The sequence below is a fragment of the Myotis daubentonii genome, chromosome 1 (genome assembly GCF_963259705.1).
Source record: "Myotis daubentonii chromosome 1, mMyoDau2.1, whole genome shotgun sequence".
Taxonomy (NCBI): Eukaryota; Metazoa; Chordata; class Mammalia; order Chiroptera; family Vespertilionidae; genus Myotis; species Myotis daubentonii.
The window spans coordinates 155,529,836-155,547,446 of NC_081840.1; the positions used below are offsets into that span (position 1 = coordinate 155,529,836).

The following is a 17,611-nucleotide window of genomic DNA, read 5'->3' on the forward strand; positions in this document are numbered from 1 at the left end:
TGGGCGGGGGCCAGAGCCAGTGATCGGGGGGAGATGGGGGTCCCCTGTCCAAGCCTGACACCTCTGGCGGAGGCGTCAGGCCTGGGCAAGGGGCCGATCAGGCGATCAGAGTGTGATGGGGGTCTACGCCTCTGGCCGAGGCATCAGGCCTGGGCAAGGGACCGATCCTGCAATTGGAGGGTGATGGGGGTCAATGCCTGAGGGCTCCCAGTATGTGAGAGGGGGCAGGCTGGGCTGAGGGACACTCCCCCCACCCCCGCCACCCAGTGCACGAATTTCGTGCACCGGGCCCCTAGTATATATATAATTGTTATGCCTTCCTAATGGATTGGTCCTTTTATTGTTTTATAATGCTCCTCTCTGTCTCTTGGGATAGTTTTTTATTTAAAGTCTATTTTGACTGATATGTATAACCACTCTTGTTCTCTTTTGGTTACTATTTGCACACTTTTTCTCTCCCTTAACTTTCAGCCTATGTGTGCTCTGTGTTCTAACACGATTCTGGAATCTAACATGATTCTTTTATAGACAGCATATAGTTAAGTCTTGGTATTGTTTGTTGTTTGTTTGTTTGTTTTAATTCAATTAGTCACTTTGTCTTTTGATTGGAGAGTTTAACCATTTACATTTAAAGTAATTACTGATAGGGAAGATTCTACTATATCACTTTGATAGTTGTCTTCCGTTAATCTTGTTCTTTCATCTTTCATTCCTTTTTTAAAAAATATATTTCAATTACAGATTACATTTATTGTTATTTTGTATTAGTTTCAGGCATCTGTCTTTTCCTCTCTTGATGTCTTCCTCATGTTTTGTTGATTTTTTTTTTAGTGGATATCCTTTGAATTCTTTTTCTTTTGTATAACTTCTATAGGTATTGTGTGTGTGCGTGTGTGTGATAACCTTGGAGCTTACATACAATATTGTTATTTCAACTATGCTAAATCCATCAGAATTTCAAGACTGGTGAGGAAGATGCTAGTTCTCTGGTCAGCCACAGAGAAGATGGAACAGGATGCATAGATCAATTCTGTTCTTCCCCAGGGGGAGCTGAGAGCTTTGGCTTTGTATCATCTTTCTCTGTGCGCAGCAGAGGGAAGAATCTATGGTATCTTCTAGCCCATGCCACCATCTCTGTCTACCCTGGGTGTCTAGACTGTGGCAGATTCATCAGAGCTCATGGTGAGGAACTGCTAGTTCTTTGGGAAGTCCTGGAGAATTTCATGAGCTGGAGATAGAATGATGAGCATAGGGCAAGTTAAAATGCCACAAAACTCACTCTTCTTAATAATGTTCAGTGATTTTTCTTGAATGAGTACTCCTTGGATTTTTACTTTGGTTAATTTATAGTTTTTGTTTTGTTTTTAATCCTCACCCGAAGATATTTTTTCCATTGATTTTTAGAGAGAGTGTAAGGGAGAGGCAGAGAGAAACACTGATGTGAGAGATACACATGGATTGATTGCTTCCTGCATGCCCCCACCAGGGCGGGGAGCTTGTAACCGAGGTATGTGCCCTTGACCAGAATCGAACCCGGGACCCTTCAGTGTCCAAGCTGACGCACTATCCACTGAGTCAAACCAGCTAGAAGGAGTTTTAAAAATAGGTTTTGACTATTTTATCCATTGCACTCATTGCTCCTGTGGGGATCACATTTTGGAGGTCTTCATTCTGCCATTCCAGAAGTGATTTTCTATTGCTATTTTATGCTTAGTTTCATATTTTATTATAAAACATTTTAAAACATATGCAAAATGGAGAATAACATAGTGAATCTCCATCCATGTACCCATCACCCTGCTTCAACATTTATCAGCATTTTACCAATATTATTCCATCTCCTTCCCACTTTTGTTTTGCTGGTGCACTTTAAAGCAAACTCCAGAGTAAAAAGTTCATGCCCAAGAAAAAAGTGTGGGCCTGCTCCAGAGAGAGGCCACACTGGGTTCTTTGTCTGGAGGCTTCTATCTCTCTTTTATAGGTAGGAATCCTAGGAGAGGGTCTGGGGTTGGGGGTTGTTTTAACAGAATATTCATTAGTTTTCTTCAATATATTGATTCACCAAAATTAGTTTTTCAGAGGGGTCAGGCTCATTCTCTGATCAGTTTCATCTCTAAAGATAAATGTCGTTGAAGAGGGACGTTGACGTGGGTCTGCCCTGGCAAAGTTTGGAATGTGTAAATCATTTGCTCCTGAGTGTCCTTGGTGAGGGAAGATAAGACCTTGTGATTTGTTAGCTGGCTGTATTGCTCAAATTGTTTGGCCTTGTTTAATTATTTTGTTTCAGTTACCCCATTCCACTTGCCCTGGAATTTTCCCAGCTTCTTACTGTCCTTCCTCAATTCCACATTCTGGATTTGTCTTATTGGTTCATTTGTGGTTTTCCTGAAGTTCTCTCTCCATCCCTTGAATTTCCTATAAATTAATATTGGCTTTAAATGCTTGATTAGATTGTTTTAATCTAGTTTTCACAAATACTCTTTAAATGGGTGTTTCACTTCCTGTTGCATCACATTGTGAGGCAAATTATGCCTGGATTTCAATTGCCCTTTTAATTTATTAATTTAAACTTAGAAATGTAGGTGGGCCCAGGGTTAGAACTTCATTAAATAGCTTACGGAGAAAATAATTAAAATTTAATCATTCTAAGACCATGTTAGAATAATATAAATGCATTGGGGTTGTCAAATTCCTTTCCACCATGCATTATCCCTAATAATTAGAGGAGATTTCATTAAAAGGGGCTGATAAATGTTGTTAGATTAATTTCTGGATTCTAACTAGCTCTGTTTTAATCTTTCAAATCCCTTCCTTCTCATGCCTGATTTGGTGCATTAAGATATACCCCCACTCCCCGAAAAAGGACTCTAAATTACTATTAAATTTATTCAACCTCACTTGCATATATGAAATATGCATTAAATGTATGTTAACTACACTTATTGTGAGGATTGTTTAACAATATGTACAAATATTTAATCACTATGCTGTATACCTGAACTAATGTTTTATGTCAATTATACCTCAATAAAGATCATGTTTCTGTGCAAAAAATGAAGTATTAATTTCATCAATCTGTTCAGACATTCTTAAATGAGATATTCCAAGACTGTTACAGATTCAATGAGACAGGAATTTTCTTGTTCTGTTGATCAGAGTGTAAACACTGAGGCACAGCCTTTGGAGAAATTGATTTGGTAATGCCAGAAAAGAGTTCAAAATATAGCATACCTTTGATACAAAAACAATCTAATTTCTACAATTCTATCCTAATTAAACTATCTAACTTTTTAAAATAGATGTTTATTGTAGTATTACTAGTAATAGAGAAAGCTGGAGAGTAGTTTAATGACCAAGGACTTAAAAATCACTACGATTCAGTACAGCAATTATAATGCATGGATAATATATTATAGCATAATGATAGAATAATGTACAAAGAGTAAAACTAATGCATACAAATGATGTTTATGCAGATTTTATAATTAAATGGAAAATTATTAAATTGTTAATTACATAAAAGTATGGAGTACAGAGATGTGAATGAAGCAGATTTAACTATGTAAACAATGAATACAAGGAGTGTGAAACTCCAAAATGTTGACAGTTTCTATAATACTTGCTTCATTGTGATTTTGTTCTCTTATCCATAAGCCAATTTTTAAGATTTCTAAGTGAAAATATATTACTTTTGAAAAAACATATTACAATTTATTTTAAAATTACCTGAACTTGCAGGCTTTATTGCACAATTTGCCGCAATGAACTTCTCAGCATGTGCCCAGCCTCTCTGTGTTTAGATTCCTAAAATGCCATCTTCTCAGCTTGTTTGCCACTGAACTCTGTTCAGGCCTTTTCTGGCCTCTCGCTGGGCATCTGATCTTGGCCCCCCTGCCTAGGTCTGCTTCCTTCTCTGTCTTGCTGATTTAGAAATGCTTCTGAGAACTTTGAGCTGGCACAAAGTCACCTAGGCGAGTGGCACCAATAACACCAGGGCTTGTGCAATTTGAAATGACTTTTGGTATTTTGCACTCATCAATACAAGCTGCTAGCTTGATTCCTTCCCTCTGCAATTCCCCCTCAATACTTATACTCAACATTCTTCAAACCTGAGTTCCTATATGCTGGCTGATGCCTCCATTTTCTTTTAATTTCCTTTAAACAACTTCCTTAAAATAAAGTCACTATTGACATAGTAGAAAATACTAGTAGTTGACAATATGTCAGACTGTAAGAGACAAAATATATTAAATTGAAAAAAATTATGTGAAGTCATACCTTTAAAATAATGTTTCTAGCTCCGTCTCTCCTAAAGGAGGCAAATGGTATCTAGGGGCACATTTACCCATCAGCAATTTTTATAGGCAATACCGGTGACCAGAAGTTGGTCCCTAATCCTATTTCATTCTAAAAGAAATCCCACTGCGGCAGAGCAGGCTCTGAAAGGGTGGCTGGGAGCAGTGCCTGGTGCAACTCCCCGAGGCTGCAGAACGAAGCACCAGACCTTTAGGAATCCCTGCCCAGTGCTAGGGAGGGGGAGATGAAGAGATGGAAGCAGTCTGGACAATATGTAGATGATGAGGGACCACTGAAAGCTCGCCAGAGGACAACAAAATGGTATTTCAGAAAAATCAGTTAAGTACACTGCAGCTGGAGTTAGAAAGGATAGCACATCAAGACATGATTTGACAGTTTAACAACCATTTTGGAAGCACCCAGTTTCATTTTCTTTGCTCACCATAGTACCCAACAGGCAGGCCTTAGTAAATAAATGTTAAATATGAGATGAAAAAGAAAAAAGAAATCTATCTTCTTAGGGAGCAACTATTTTTATCTCGCATCAGGAAATTCAAGACAGAACTAAATATTGTTGCCAGAAACCAAGGCCGATCCCAGTGGCTGCCAGAACAACTCTGAAAAAACAAAGGCATCTACTGAGGGAATCCTGCCAGACAAGCCCTGACAACTGGAAAATGCAAGTCATGCTGCCTTGTTAATTGGAAAAAGTTGAGTCTGTGAAAAGCCATGAGTTCACAATTATACTGAAAAAAAAAATTTAAGATGAGTTTAGGAAAAGACAGTTAAAATGTGTATGCTTTATTTAAAAAAGGATGAACAAAAATAAAATACATTTAATTTCTCACTGATTTTAATAGGGAAGGTAAATGTATATGAGTAATTTTTCTTCTATATTAATATCAGGTATAAAATAGAGCTATGTACTTCTCTGTTTATTTAAGCAGGAAACAGGATAAGCCCAGCACTTAGAAAGTGTATGTACAGGAACGGCTGTGACTTCCATTGGCAGGAAGAGGGCCAAAAAAGAGCAATTTAGTGAAACCTTGGAAATGTTGACACAACTAGAAAACACAAACAATTCTAGGAAAAAAAACAACACTTGCATATACTAGAACTTGTTGTCATTGACTGGATACAAGACAAATTCACAAAAATTGTGACAAAGTTCTTCAAAATGGAAACAGGTAAAATATCACCTTTTTTTTCTAATGATAAAAAATTCAAAATACTTAGGAATCAATTTCACAAAAATTATACAGCTTCTATAGGGAAAAGAAACTATAGAATATCATTGAAGGCATAAAATAATATCTGAATAAGTGAAAATGTATGTCAATTTTTGGATAGTACGTTAGAATTTAAATTCTTATAAAATAATATACACTTCCAAGCAATTCTACTTACAATTCCAAGAGAATTTTTTAAATTAGATACAAATTGCATATAAAAATATCAATGAGGAGAGAAAATTTGTGAAGGAGACTTTCTTTACTGGACCTCAGAACTTATTACAAAGCCAATGTAATCTAAACAATAGCAATGGCATAATGTTACACAGAAATACAGTGGAACAGAATAGAAAATTCAGGATTAGTTTTTATTTATATGAGAATTTAAGATATGATTAAAAGGGCATTTAATTCAGAGAAAAATTAATTATTTTATACATGTTGTTGGAACAAAATAGCTATCCACCACAAAGAAAATAGAATTGGATTTCCCCTCTCACATCTTATATGTAAATAAATTCCAGATATGTAAGTAATATAAAGTGTGAAGAGGGAAGAGAAAAATACAAGAAACAACAATGCACAATCTTGTGTGAGAGAAAACCTTGATATAAATAGACCAGAAAATTAAATGCTATGAAAGAATAAATAAACATATTTGAGTGCTTAAACTTTTGCGTGGTTAGAGTTAGTAGACAAATGACAAATTTAGAAAATATTTATAAACCAGATGAAAGGAGCTGTTATTATAACCTAAAAATGCTCTTAAAAATTGACCAAAAAATAGACTAATAAGTTGTAAAAATTAGACTATGATTATGAGGAAACATACACAGAAGAACAATTCCAATGCCACAAGCATAGTACAAAGCATTTAGATTCACTAATAGTAAGAGAAAGCAAATTAGAGTAACAAAGAGATTTCCATTTATAGCCACCTGACTGGCAAAAATTTAAGTCATATTATCTCTTGGGGGCAGGAGTGTGGGTAAGAAAGTAATCTCATATATTGCAGCTAGCTGTGAGAAACTGAATTTGAAAAGGAATCTGGTAACAACTATTGAAACTAAAAGTTCATATCCCCTTTAACTCATGGGTCCTGATTCCACAGAATAAAAGTTTCTGTGTAATGGTATGTATATAAGGCTACTATTTTATATAAAAACTAGAGGCCTGGTGCACAAAAATTTGTGCACTTGGGGGGTGGGGGTGGGGGGAGGGAGGGAGGTCCCTCAGCCCGGCCTGTGCCCTCTCGCAGTCTGGGACCCCTCAGGAGATTACGCCCTGCTGGCTTAGGCCTGCTCCCAGGTGGCAGAGGGCAGGCCCAATCCCTAGGTGCAGCCCCTGGTCCGGCTCAGAGCAGGGCCGATTGGGGAGTTGGAGTGCCGCCCCCTGTCATACACAGAGCAGGGTGATCGGGAGGTTGTGATTCCACCCTCAGTCACACTCAGGGTAGGGCCGATTGGGGGGTTGGGGCACCATCCCCTGTCACACTCAAGGCAGGGTCGATGGGGAGGTTGCGGCGCCACCCCCTGTCACTCACAGAGCAGGGCCAATCCGGGGGTTGGGGCATTTCCCCCTGTCACTCACAGAGCAGGGCCATCAGGGGGGTTGTGGCTCTGTACCCTGTCACGCACAGAGCAGGGCCAATCAGGGGGTTGGGGCGCAGCCCCCTGTCACGCACAGAGTAGGGCCCATCAGGGGGTTGGGGCGCAGCCCCCTGTCACGCACAGAGCAGGGCCCATCAGGGGGTTGGGGCGCCGCCCTCTATCACCCACAGAGCAGGGCTGATCAGGGGGTTGGGGCGCCGCCACTGTCACACTCAGGGCAGGGCCGATGGGGAGGTTATGGCTCTACCCCGTTACACACAGAGCAGGGCCCGTGGGGTGGGGGGTGGGGTTTGGGCGCTGCCCCCTGTCACGCTGATCCTGGTGCTGGGAGGCATATTACCCTTTTACTATATAGGATAGAGGCGTGGTGCATGGGTGGGTGCCAGCTGGTTTGCCCTGAAGGGTGTCCTGGATCAGGGTGGGGGTCCCCACTGGGGTGCCTGGCCAGCCTGGGTGAGGGGATGATGGCTGTTTGCAGCTGGTCACACACTCTTCAGGGTGGGGGTCCCCACTGGGGTGCCTGGCCAGTCTGGGTGAGGGGCTGAGGGCTGTTTTCAGGCTGGCAGGTGACGGAAGCTCCCAATTGCTCCTTTTTTTCTTCTTTTTTTAAAATTCTGGGCCAGCTTTAGCTCTGAGGCTCCAGCTCTTAGGCCTCCGCTGCTGAAAGTAGGTAATCGAAACAATGTATAACACCAGCTCTAACTCCAGCTCTGAGATCCCAGCTCGCTGCGTCTATATTCGTTACAATGTTTCTTAAACTGCAGGCTCAGAGGCCGGCAAGGCAGGCGGGGAACGTTGGAATCCTCCGTCACTGAAGCAAGCAAGCCTCCTGTTAGTTTCAAGCTGCCTGGCTGCCGGCTGCCATCTTGGCTGACAGTTAATTTGCATATCTCCCTTATTAGCCAATGGGAAGGGTAGCGGTCGTACGCCAATTACCATGTTTCTCTTTTATTAGATTAGATTCTTAGTGCCAACTCTGATAACCAAGTGAACAATCAAAAATCACTGAATGATTATGGTGCATCCACTCCATGTAGTATTTGCTACAGTAGTGCACTTGGAGGAATTTCCATGTGCTGAACATAGGAAAGTGTGCAGTCATTCCCCCTTATTCAAGGGGGATCCGTTCGAAGTCCTGCAGTGAATATCTGAAATTGCAGATAGTACCAAACTTTATATATACTATGTTTTTTCCTATACATACCTATCTATGATAGTTTAATTCATAAATTAGGCACAAAGATTAATAACAATAACTAATAATAAAATAGAACAATTATAGCAATATACTGTAATAAAGTTATGTGAATGTGGTCTCTCTCTCCCCTCTCAACATATCATACTGGCCCTAGCTGGTTTGGCTTAGTGGATAGAGCATCAGCCTGCAGACTGAAGGGTCCTGAGTTGGAGTCCAGTCAAGGATACATTGCAGGCTCGATCCCCAGTAGGGGACATGCAGGAGGCAGATAATAAATGATCCTCTTTCATCATTGATGTTTCTGTCTCTCTTTCCTTCTCCCTTCCTCCCTGAAATCAATAAAAAATATATTTTTAAAAAGTCATACTGTACTGTATTTGCCCTTCTTGTGATAATGTGAGATGATACAGTGCTTACAGGATGAGATGAAGTGAGGTAGATACACTGGGATGATTCACATCCTGGGCAGGATATAGCAGGAAGGCGTAAGAGTTCCTCAGGCTACTCAGAATGGTGTGCAATTTAAAACTTATGACTTGTTTATTTCTGGAATGTTTTATTTAATATATTTGGACCACAGTTGATTGCCAGTAGCTGAAACTGCAGAAAGCAAAACCATGGATAAGGGGAGGCTACTGTATCAGGATCCAGTTTTAAACCACAACTAATACTTCCACATAATATACATATAAGCATATAAAAAGCCCACATTAAGCTGTTCATATTATTAACAGTTGGTTGCTTTTTTGTTTTGAGGAGTTGCTGAAAAGAGTGAAGAAGAGAGGTTATATGTGAATCCATGCAAAAAGGGAAATTTCAACCAGAAAGCATGTATTCATTTAAAATTACATATTTATGTTTCTTTACATATAAAGAGGTTAAATTAAGTAATATCAACTTACAGAGACAGCAAATGATACAGCACGCCGTATGATTCTTTGAAAGACCAGGAGGAGTGCATTATAATTTATAGCTGAGTTACTGGGAATGTTCCAATAGTGAAAAAGGGAGAAACCAGACATCAAGGATGATTTCCTGTATGTAAAGTGGATACCTAGGACATGTCCAATTGTGAACATGAAAAGCACAAGTAAAAGCAGAGATGACAGTTGCCCAATAGATACTGGGATTATTTTTGTGTGTGTGTGCTAACCTGCCTCTCAATATTTGCTTTGAGAAACTTGCAAAACAAGTAGGTGTTGATTACCAGGGTACTGTTTTGTACACCTCTGTCTTATGATACAATTAAAATTATAGACCACAATATGTACTATAATCAAAGAAGAAATGGTCAAGAACAATTTCAAACATTAGAAAAAGGAAACAAAATCACCTCTGCTGTTCCTCAAGACAAACACTAACAGTTTTAAAGATGGGAAAATTCAGCAGTGTAACTGTCTTTCAGAAAGAGCTCTGAGCCTGATTTGGAAATTTAGAATTTATCCAGGCAACATAACATTTCCAGTTGGAAAATGTTGACTGTCTAATACAGATACAATAAGGCTGTCATTTATAAAATCAAAACTATGGATATCATGATGTGAATCAGGTGCCTGAATGGTGAGAAAAATGTTATTTCCACAGTTAATGATTCATCCCTGACCTCCTGAAGACCCTTCATCCCTTCCTTCTTCTTCTCTTTCTTCCCTCCATATTTATGGCAATGGGTTGTAGCCACTTGGATTGGGGGTGTTTGGATTCCCCACACTTTGAAATACTATGGGAGACTAAGTAGAAGTATCAGTGAATCAGCCTGTGTTAGATTTGCTCTCCCATCATTTACTTTATAAAAGAGATGGCTAAAGCACTGGTAATTCCCAGACTTTTCCCAACGCTATGTCCTGTTTACATGTACAACACTCTCATGAATGTGCCCAGAATTTAGTGTTGGGCTGCAGCACAGGCACCACATGCCTGCAGGGGCCAGGGTTCCCATATTCTAGCTTCACTGCTCTCCTGTTCCCCAAACCTGACGGCCATGGACCAGTGTCAGCACGCCTGTTGAAGAGCACTGTGCTCATGAGCATTCGCAGTGCAGGGGCCCGACCTGAGTCCAGGTGGCTTGCTGAAATGTGCTGGGCTTTGGATTGTCTCTTTGGAGCTGGATCTCATAGAAGAGTCCATCATCTTATGAGCCTGAGAACTGCAGTGTGTGATCAGGCACTCACCGTGCAATTTCCTTACAGCACTTTGAGGACACATGGCCTCACCTGCCCCCTCCTGCCCATTAGTCAGCCCTCTCACCATTCACTGCCCTCTTCTGCCTCAAAAGAGGCATTTAGGTTCCTAGATCATTTAAGCTATGGTTGCCAGTGTTTTAAGCAATTGCCTTGAGTGAGTAAGGCACAAATCAAGGAAAAGAGAGAGCTGTGAAGTTGAAAGGTCATTTGTAGTCACAGTTCACTGGGCCAACACAACATGCCTTACATGGCCACTCAGAAGAAACACCTGGGCCAGTCACATGAGGTAGAGAGAAGAACTACAGGCAAGTGACTTTAGTGTGGCTTCCATGAGAAAGATTGGGAAAGGCAGGGTAAGCAGGCTTAGGACTGGCTAGCTCTGTTTGACAGTGCCACCCTTTCCTCCCAAGGTTCACTATTGAAGCTATCTGGTCTATGGGGGTTTTTGCATGACCAATCTGGGTTAATAGAGTTGGTGGGGATTCAAACTTTCCCCAGTTGTACTCATCAGGCTGAACAAGAAAACTGTGTGTCAAGAGACCTCAGGATTTCCAGTCCTGTAGCAGACAGAGAGCAGGGGAGCAGGGAAGGCAGAAGGCAGAAAGTAGGAAGGCAGAAATGACAGACTGGGAGGAAAGGGAGGGAGGGAGGGAGAAAGAGAGGAAGGGAGGAAGGGAAAAGGTCTCCCGTGAGTTATGCATACATATGCTTATGTGCAACAAGTGTGTAATTGCTTTTATTCTCTCCTTCCTCAGTCCCTAGTAGAGAATTTCCAGTGTAGAGAAAAACAAATATTTGCTCAGCAAAGGGTATATTGACATGGTTAAAAACATAAAATATGTTGGCAACAGTATTTGTCCCTAGGAAGTGACCTATTTTATATAATGAAGTGTCTATGGTGAGACTGGGGTTATTGTGGGCCTTTGTGTGAATGGGTGGGGAGTGAGGGTGCTGAGGGGCTGTGCAGGCCAAAGGTAGGTATTGCATTGCTTTGGGAAATAGAGCAGATAGTAGAATCTGTATGATAGGAGGGATGGGAAAGGAAGTAAGGTGTAAAGAGAAGATATGAAACACTGTTGTCCTGAGAGGAACTTGGGAGGAAAAGAACAGAGATATTTAAATAGATATTTGTGTTTTAATTATGGTGTTTGAGGGCATTCATAACCCAGGAAATTTTGAGTAAAATTTAGTACATTCCCTGTTGTGTCATGGAGTGAATTCTGTTTGAAGACCAATATATGTTTCAAATGTGTCCTCAAGATGAGGGAAGGAGAAAGCTGAGGCTCTTTGGGGGAATCATTGCCTTTTCTGTATCATTTTTTTAAATTTTAATACCACCCAATACTATGATCAAATCCTTATAATCCACTGGAGCTCATGCTCAGAGAATGAGTCAGCAATTTTCACAGACTCTGAAATACCTAGCTAGGTGCAAAGTACAGGGGAGTTGTAAAGAGAAAATTATTAACTTTGGTAGCTGCTTTGGTTAGGATACAACCAGACCAAGAAAAGCTATCTCAAACTGGTTTAAGCTCCACAACAGGAAGGCTAGCTAACTCTGGATATCATCCATGGGAGGCCAAGACCTTCTCTGATATTACCTTGGCCCTCCCTTCTTCTGTGTATCAGCAATATCCTTGGGCTCTGTGAAGACAGAATAATTTCAGACATCACATCACAACAAGATATTTCCAGTTGAATGGGAACCTGTTTTTAAAAATAGAGAGCAGGCAGACAACTTGGGGGGGGACGTAATTAGGGGAGTGGAGGGATTGAGCAAAATAGGGGGAAAAAAGTAGAAAGTACTCATGGACATGGACAAAAGTGTAGTGATTGTGGGGTTGGAAGGGTTGGGTGGAGATGGAAGAGGTCATGGAGGATATAAATGGCAATGGAAAATTTTAAATTAAGTTTAAAAAATTTACCCTATAGTTTTCTTAGTATAAATCTTATACCTCTTTGATTAAGTTTATTCTCAGGTATCTTATTTTTTATTGCAATGATAAATTGAACTGTTTTTTAGTTTCTCTTTCTGAGAGTTGAATATTGGTGCATAAAAATACCATCTATTTCCGGATGTCAACTTTGTATCCTGCTATTTTGCCTAATTTACTTATTAAATCTAGCAGTTTTTTGGTGGAATCTTTAGGGTTTTCTATGTACAATATCATTTCATCTGAGAATAATGAGAGTTTTACTTCCTCCTTTCCAATTTGGAAGACTTTTATGTCTTCTTCTTATCTGATCACTGTGGCTAGGACTTTGAGTACTGTTGAGTAAGAGTGGTGAAAGCAGATGTCCTTGTCCTCTTCCTATTCTTAAGGAAAATGTTTCTAGTTTTTGCCCATTGAGTATGATGTTCGCTGTAAGTTTGTCATATTTGGCCTTTATTATGTTGAAGTATGATCTCTCTATTTCTAGTTTGCTGAGAGTTTTCATCATAAATGAGTGCTGGACTTTGTTAAATGTATTTTTGCATCTATTGATATGATCATGTGATTTTTATGTTTCATTTTGTTTACATGATGTATCATGTTTATTGATTTGTGAATATTAAACCAACCTAGTATCCCCAGCATAAATCCCACTTGGTTATGGTGATAACCTGTTTAATGTATTGCTGGATCTGATTTGTTAATATTTTGTTGAGGATTATAGCATCTATGTTCATCAGGGATATTGATCTGTAATTCTCTTTCTTTGTAGTGTTTTTCTCTAGTTGTGGAATTAAGATAATGCTAGCCTTGTAAAAACAGCTTGGAAGTCTTCACTCCTCTTGAATTTTTTGGAATAGTTTGAGGAGGATAGGTATTAATTATTACTTTGACTACTTCATGCCATTCACTCTGGCCTGAAGTGTTTCTTTGAGAAATCAGCTGACAGTCTAAGGCAGGGGTGGGCAAACTTTTTGACTCAAGGGCCACAATGGGTTCTTAAACTGGACTGGAGGGCCGGAACAAAAGCATGGATGGAGTGTTTGTGTGAACTAATATAAATTCAAAGTAAACATCATTACATAAAAGGGTACGGTCTTTTTTTTCAATAGTTTTATTCATTTCAAACAGGCCGGATCCGGCCCACAGGCCTTAGTTTGCCCACGGCTGGTCTAAGGGGTACTCCTTTGTAGGTAACTTTCTGTCTCTCTCTTACTGTGTTTAAGATTCTTTGTTCTTAATGCTTGTCATTTTAATTATGATGTGTCTTGCAGTAGTGGTTCTCTGGGTTCATCTTGACTGGAACTCTGTGCTTCCTGAACTTCTGTGACTTTTTCCTTCACAAAGGAAAGTTTTCTATCATTATTTCTTTACATGGGGTCTCTAGTATTTGTTCATGTTCTTCTTCTTGGTACTCCTATGATGTGGATTTTCTTATGTTTCATATCATCCCAATTTTCCCTTAAACTATACTCTTGCTTTCAATTCATTTTTTATTTTTGCTGCTCTAATTGGATGCTTTTTTTTTTAACTTGCTTCCAAATCGCTGATTAGATCCTCTGCCTTATTTAATCTACTGTTGATTTCTTCCAGTATATTCTTGATGTCAGATATGGTATTCTTCATTTGTAACTGGTTCTTTTTCATTGTTTTTATTTCCTTTTTCATGCTCTTGTAGTTCCCACTAATATCCTAGTAGTTCTCACTAAGTTCCTTGTGCATCCTTATAACCATCACTTTTAATCTTGCATATCTGATAAATTGCTTGCCTCCTTTTTGTTTAGCTCTTCTTATGTAGTTTCCTCCTTTTTTCATTTGGAGTTTTTTTCGTTGCCTCCTCATTTTTTCTGTCTCTTGGTATTTGTTTCTATGTATTAGTATTCTGTGATACTAATAGTATTAGTATTGGCTTTATGTATTAGTGTTCTGTGATACCCAGAGGTGCATTCCCTTTGTTCTCATGATCTGGATGCCCTAGGAATGTCCCTTGTGTGGGTTTTTGGAGGGAGCTGTCTCTGTTCCAATTGTGTCTTGATTCTTAGTCCCGTTTGTGGGTGAGATCTCCTCTCAAGCTGGCTGACACTGAGGCTCAACCCCAACCACGCTGTGTGAGCTGTTGTGCAACTGCTGACAAAACAAAACAAGCCAAGAAACAAAACAAAAAGATACAAAGGCCCCTACAAAACAACAAAAACAACCACAAAATAAAACAGAATTAGGAAAGAGAACAGGAATAATAAAAGAAAATAAAAAAAATAGGAGGAGAAACAAAAGTGGGTGATAAAAAGGAATATTAAATAAAAGAAGGGAGATAAAAAATAAAAATAAATAATAGAAAAAGGAAAACAGTATAAAAGAAAAAGAAGAAAAATTATGAAAAGTTAAAATGAGGTGCAAGAAAGACAAAAAATAAGAAAATGAAACAAGAGTAAGAAGGAGAAGAAAGAAAAAATAGTGAAAGAAAAGGAAACAAAAATAAAAGATATGAAAGAAAAAAGAAACAAAAATAATAACAAAGCAACAAAGAAGAAAAAATTAAAAAAAAAACAATTCAGAAGAAAAAGAAGGAGGAGGAGGAGGAGGAGGAGGAGGAGGAGGAGGAGGAGGAGGAGGAGGAGGAGGAGGAGGAGGAGAAGGAGGAGGAGAAGGAGAAGGAGAAGGAGAAGAAGAAGAAGAAGGAGAAGGAGAAGGAGAAGGAGAAGGAGAAGGAGAAGGAGAAGGAGAAGGAGAAGGAGAAGGAGAAGGAGAAGGAGAAGAAGAAGAAGAAGAAGAAGAAGAAGAAGAAGAAGAAGAAGAAGAAGAAGAAGAAGAAGAAGAAGAAAAGTGAAGTAGTATTCATCTCAGTAGAATTTAGTGCCTCCTTGGAGCTCCCTTTGGATTTTGCTCTTATGTTGACTGAGGCTTCCAGTTTTGTCTGCCGCTTCTGGGCTTCCTGGGAAGTGCTGCTAGCCACTGTCAGAAGCTGTCCGTGTTTGGCTATCAGTAACCTGTTCAAAGCTTCAAACCATCCACAGTTTGTGTCTGTCTCTACAGGGCTTGGCTATGAGTGGGAGGGCCAAGTTGAGCTCTAGATCCCTGTTGTTATCAGCATGGTGTCTAGGGAAGGCCCAGCAAATGGCCCAAGGCTGCTAGAGCTCTGCCTCTGCACACCTCCCTGTGCTGGCCAACTATAATCTTAGTCACTGAAAAGGCTTTTTCTCAAAGGGCTTTAGGCTGAATTGGCTGTATGAGATCTCTTGGTCTTCCATGAAGGGGAGGGGTAGTTCAAATTTCAGGGAAGATGGTCAGTGGGTTTCCCCATCAAAGAGTCACTCCTCTGAGACTATTTAAGAATATTTCCCTTCCCTTGGCTGAGTGGATCCCCTCGTATGCAGTCCAGTGGTATCTGCTGGAAGCCGGGAGTTTCTATTAGCTCTCCTGTAGGGGGAAGTACCAATTAGGTTCTGGGACAGAGGGGAGTATGGACCTACCCCAAAGCCAGTCACTGACTCCCTCTGATACTGTTCAAATCTGAAGGCTTGGACTCTGCTACCATCTCCTCAGCAGGGGTTGAGATGCAGAGTGGAGCGAGCTGTATCCTCCAGGGCAGGATATTTGCCTTTTCCTAAGCTTTGGTTGCTGGAAGGGGCCTGAACCTCACTGGAAAAATGGTCACTGCAGTATGAGGTGGACAACAGATTGCAGGACTCCCAGCTGCCACTGTTCCACTCTCCCCACAATGCTTCCCATCCCAGCCTCTCCTCAGGCAAATCCAGTCTGCACCCCCCTCCCTCCACTGAAGCCTACTCAAATGAGTGGCTGTAAACATAAATCTTGTGTTCTGGGGGGGGAAATGCCTTTATCTCCAACCAGCTCTGCCTCTCCCTGGCAGTCAGAAACCCTACCACCTTTCATGGATGAATGTAATGTGAGCCGTTGTTCTCAGCTCTAGCGCTCTGGGCTGGGGATCCCAGCCTTGAGTCCAGGCTTTGGTCCTCTCAGAGAACCTCCCCACACATACCCCTGGTCCTGTCCACCCCCACCCATCAACTCCACCTCCACTCAGACTCAAGCTATCCCTCCTCACTCTTGGCTTGCCCCAAGGTGGGAACTGGGCCAGCCCCTCTCACAATCCTGCCCTTCCTACTACTCTCCAGGTGATTTCTGCCCTACCTTAGTAAAAGTCTCCTTTTCAACTAGTCCTCAGTTGGTAATTCCTGGTGAATGTTCCTCAGCTTAGTTGTTGTTTTTTTTTCCCAGTCTGGCCCTGGGAGGAGGTGCAAGAAAGGCCCACCTACTCCACGGCCATCTTGAAACCCCCTCAATGCTTCACACTTGTGGCGAGAAGAGGGACAGGAGGAAGCCCAGCATTGACATGCAGTGCAGCCAGTAGGTCCTCATGTTCACGGAGCTCAATGCTCCCTCACATACTCAGGCTCTCAGCTCTCCCACTCTTGCTGTCTCCTGACAAACACACCACTCATTTCCCCTCCATTTCCCTATAGGCTCTCAGGGCTCCAGCAACCCAAACAGATCAGACTCCTGCCACACCACAGCTGGACCCAGAATAGTCTCCCTCTCCTCCACAAGAGTTCGAGCCTCAGGCTGGGAGGGCGCTTAAAACCTGTGCCTGGGGTAAACACAGCGAGCCCCCTTCTCCCTCAAGCGCTCCCACTCTCCTCCTTCCTACCCTCATCTCCCTCACTGCCCTGCAGCTCCAACTACATGCCTCAAGACATTTCTTATTTGAGTTTAATTCTTGTCTAGGTTACTTATTGATAAAACAATGGCACATAAAGGATGTTCAGTGAAGATGTGCTGAATGAATAAATGAATGAATGGCAAAATATGTGAGAACTAATCGCAATGCCAAAACGTAGGCAGATGATTATTAAATTAAATAAATTAATAAGATGCACTGCTTTATAACAGCAAAATATAGCACTGGAATTTTTAAATAATATTTGGTTACTTGGAGAAAATACTTATGCTAAGTAGAAAAATTATACAGCCTGTAGGTTGAGGATTATTTCAATGTTGTAAATGAGCACATACATTTTGTATAGGGAAATCATGAATGAAAATCCCCCCAAGTTCCAGAATTTGTAAATACGCTAAGTACAGATTATCTTTGTTTTCTTTTCTTTCCCTTTTATTGTCCCAATTTTCTGTCATTTGTATA

The 17,611-nt window shown here is 40.7% G+C and overlaps 1 protein-coding gene across 6 annotated transcripts in view; it reads right to left on the bottom strand.

The window, feature by feature from the left end:
* Positions 1-9,327, bottom strand: part of LOC132215226 (aldo-keto reductase family 1 member C3-like) — a 28,823-nt gene extending 19,496 nt beyond the window's left edge. For 2 of the 6 annotated variants that reach the window (XM_059663111.1, XM_059663101.1), the window contains exon 1: positions 3,727-3,930. The gene's annotated coding sequence lies outside the window, so the exon portion shown is untranslated. Of the gene's footprint in view, positions 1-3,726; positions 3,931-9,238 lie in introns of those variants that run through there. The other 4 variants (XM_059663091.1, XM_059663073.1, XM_059663081.1 and 1 more) reach the window with 3 other exon arrangements.
* Positions 9,328-17,611: the final 8,284 nt, after the last annotated feature.